The sequence below is a fragment of the Haematobia irritans genome, chromosome 4, assembly GCF_050003625.1.
Source record: "Haematobia irritans isolate KBUSLIRL chromosome 4, ASM5000362v1, whole genome shotgun sequence".
Lineage (NCBI taxonomy): Eukaryota > Metazoa > Arthropoda > Insecta > Diptera > Muscidae > Haematobia > Haematobia irritans.
In genome coordinates this window covers 139,293,678-139,297,119 of record NC_134400.1, presented here as the reverse complement: position 1 = coordinate 139,297,119, position 3,442 = coordinate 139,293,678, and the positions used below count along the sequence as shown (strand labels likewise).

The following is a 3,442-nucleotide window of genomic DNA, read 5'->3' as shown; positions in this document are numbered from 1 at the left end:
AACGTAGCAATAACTGGAAAAATCAGCAAATTAGATACTCACCCTATCGCAGATGTCATAACTTGGAGCCCGGATGCCATGATTCTACAGTTGTCCGAATATGATACAATTTCAAAGCCGTCAGGATGGTGCGGAATTGAAGATTGATAGGGGTTGAATTGAACGTGAGTAATCACCCCAACTTTGAGAACTCACTCTACGAGGCCTTGAATTGTTATGTCTATATTACACATACCACAGGTGTCAGCAGAAATAATTAAAAATCCAACGTTTTGGTTTCTACTTGTAGGGACTTGTTTTCGATGTCCTCGAATGCCCTCGGTAGATCAACCGAAAACTGTTGTTGTGCTGTAAAGTTTACGGAGTCCATGTTAGCAAGTGACAGCTGGAAAAATCTCCTCAAGGCTTGGGAGGAGTTGATTCCTCAAGTGTCTTGGCTACTGGCGAGAGAAGGGAGATCGGTCTGTCCGAGTCTTTACCCGACTTCAGTAGAAGAATCACGCAACCCACATTCCAGAGATCGGGTATAATGAGTGATTCCAAGGACAAATTTAGGAGTCTGGCCAAGTATTCAACACCCAGTATTCACAGATGCTACAACATTAACATAGAAATTCCGTCGGGGTCCAACGGCTTGGATGGTTTTGCACTGTTAATCACAATGGTCACTTCGGCTGAGGTAAATTTTGGAGTGTAGTTGGCGTTCAGAGAACTCTAACTGTTCACTTCAACTTAACTGCTTCAAGTGCTTTAACTATGTGTTTCGTTTGTGGTCGTCGACTATCTTACTAATCTCTACCCAATAAACACAAACGTTTGAAAAATACTAAAATGCAATAATTTTTCAAACATTTTTTCAAAGGATTAGGGTAATATTCAAGTTGAGAAATTGTTGAGAAAATCGCGTTCTCAACAAAAAACAGACATTACCCTCAACAGTAAAATTCAACACAATAGCAATAATCTCTCAATTGTAATCCTCAAATTGAAATGCATTGCTACTCAATAATTCCTCAAACAGTTTTCAATGTGAGACAAATTAAAAATTAATATTGCTGCGAATATTTTCTAACCACAATTGGCATGAAAGTCAATCCCAGTTCTTACTGAAAGTCAATACTAAATTTCTAGTGATTTTGTACATTTTATTAATTTTTTTCGTTAAAAATATAATAATATTAAAAATAACATTAACAATATATAAAAATAATAATATGTTATAATACCAATCAAAACATAATTATCTTATTAAAGGTATTAATAACTAAAACTATCAATACAACTTTAAATAACTTAAACATTTTTCATGTATAATTTCCCCCATAATGTTGGTGTCACATAACTATTAATTAATTAATTATTAATTAATATGCTGACAATTTCAAATAATAACTATCGAGGAACTTGCTGGCCTGCGTGTTAGAATAGATTCCATCAAGTGGAATTCACAAAATATCAAACTGATGACGGAATGTAAATTGATGTTATGCACATTTTCATCCAGAAGTTCTTGATTTAGGAACTGTTGCACTTTGTTTTAATTGGTTGCACTTTGCAAGTTTTCTGGAATCTTTTCTTTGTTGTTTCCTTCATCATTTTTTCACCGGTCAACATCTTCCAAGAATATAACATCCAATGATTTTAGTTTTCTGCAAAACAATCGAGTTTTGTGATTTCCATTACGTTTTCATTTCACTTTTTATTTTGACTTACCAATTTGTATTTCTTCCAACTGACCACGTACTTCGTGATTTCCTCAAGAACGTTGGTGTTACAAAATTGTTGTTATTAAAATACTGGCAATTTTCAGGAACTTGATGACCAGATAATTGGAATAAATTTCCAGCAATTTCAATTCACAAAATAACAAATTAAACCGATGATGCACATTTTCATCCAGAAGTTCTTGATATAGGAATTGTTGCACTTTTTTTTAGTTGGTTGCACTTTGTAAGTTTTCTGAAAACTTTTCTTTGTTGTTTCCTTCATCGGTTTTTCATCGGCCAACATCTTCCAAGAATATACCATTCAATGATTTTAGTTTTCTGCAAAACAATCGAGTTTTGTGATTTCCATTATGTTTTCATTTCACTTTTTATTTTGACTTACCAATTTGTATTTCTTCCAACTGACCAAGTACTTCGTGATTTCCTCAAGAACGTTGGTATTACAAAATTGTTGTTATTAAAATACTGGCAATTTTCAGGAACTTGATGGCCAGATAATTGGAATAAATTTCCAGCAATTTCAATTCACAAAATAACAAATTAAACCGATGATGCGATATAAATTAAACTATCGATGTGATGCGAATTATCATCCAGTAGTTGTTGATATGGAAAAGCATAAATACCAAGTTTTTTTGGTTGCACTTTGATTTATGGAAACTTTCTCTTCTCGATAAGCCACTACCATTTTTCATCGGCCAGCCTCTTAATGTGTCCAAGAATCAGCATCCAAATATTTTAGTTGTCTGCAAAGAGATTTGAGTTTAGTGACTTCCTTAAAGTTTTCATTTCGTGTTTTAGTTTTACTTACCAATTATTATAAGCAATTTCAATTGCTTATTAAAAAATTTCCACATTTTTGTATTTCTTCCACGAACTTTGTTGTCCAAAGTAGTATTGAAAACCATGTGGTTTTTTCGTTGCATTTCAGGGTAGTGTTTTGTCAAAGTTTTCTCTAATTATCTTCAACACATTTTCAAAGTTTTCGTCAACATTTTGACAAATTGGTTGTAATTCGCAAACAATTTGAAGATGAATTGAAGATGAGCTTTTTCAAGTCAAGTTGAATTTATGTTGAAAATGATATTTACCCTCAAACTGAAGAGGTGTTGCATTTGAAAAACGCTCATCCTGTGTTTATTGGGTATGTTCAGTTGTGAGTCCCGTCGCTAGTGAAAATAAGTAATGGGCTATGTTCTTGGTTTCCCTTAAAAAAGATTTCACTTTCCGCTTTGCTTTCACCAAAAAAACATTTTAATTGTCCTTGCAGTTAACGTTAGTTTACCTTCCAATTACGCTTTAGGGAACACAAAAAATATGCACTTATGCGTTCTTAGTATTATGAACCAATTTAACAAACTATTGGGAGGAGATTCTTTAAAGATAGTACGCCTTATTCCATAAATAAGGAACATTCTTTACCAAATATGTTATATAGTAATTTTCTTAAAAAAAAAGAAATAGTTGATGCAAAAGACTTTTGGCGAACGATAGCTAAAATGAGTAATTTACTTAAGGAACCTTATATCCAAATGTATGCATACTTGTAGAATGTAGACTCTAAATTAAACCTTGTGAAAAATAATATAAACTAACTATAAATTTTTAATTGGTGTTTCTTCCAACAAAATTAAATTGTTAAATTTTTGCTCTTTTTCAAAGAAGCTGAGCAATAAGAAGATCTTGGTTTTTGTGATCTTTCCGACAAATTTATA

At 32.6% G+C, this 3,442-nt stretch overlaps 1 long non-coding RNA gene across 1 annotated transcript; it reads right to left on the bottom strand.

The window, feature by feature from the left end:
• Nucleotides 1-1,124: 1,124 nt before the first annotated feature.
• LOC142233386 (uncharacterized) lies at nt 1,125-2,894 on the bottom strand. The gene is made up of 4 exons (XR_012721398.1): nt 2,539-2,894; nt 2,110-2,473; nt 1,714-2,045; nt 1,125-1,649 (listed from the first exon to the last, which is right to left on the bottom strand). It is a non-coding gene; the product is annotated as an uncharacterized LOC142233386 (long non-coding RNA).
• Nucleotides 2,895-3,442: the final 548 nt, after the last annotated feature.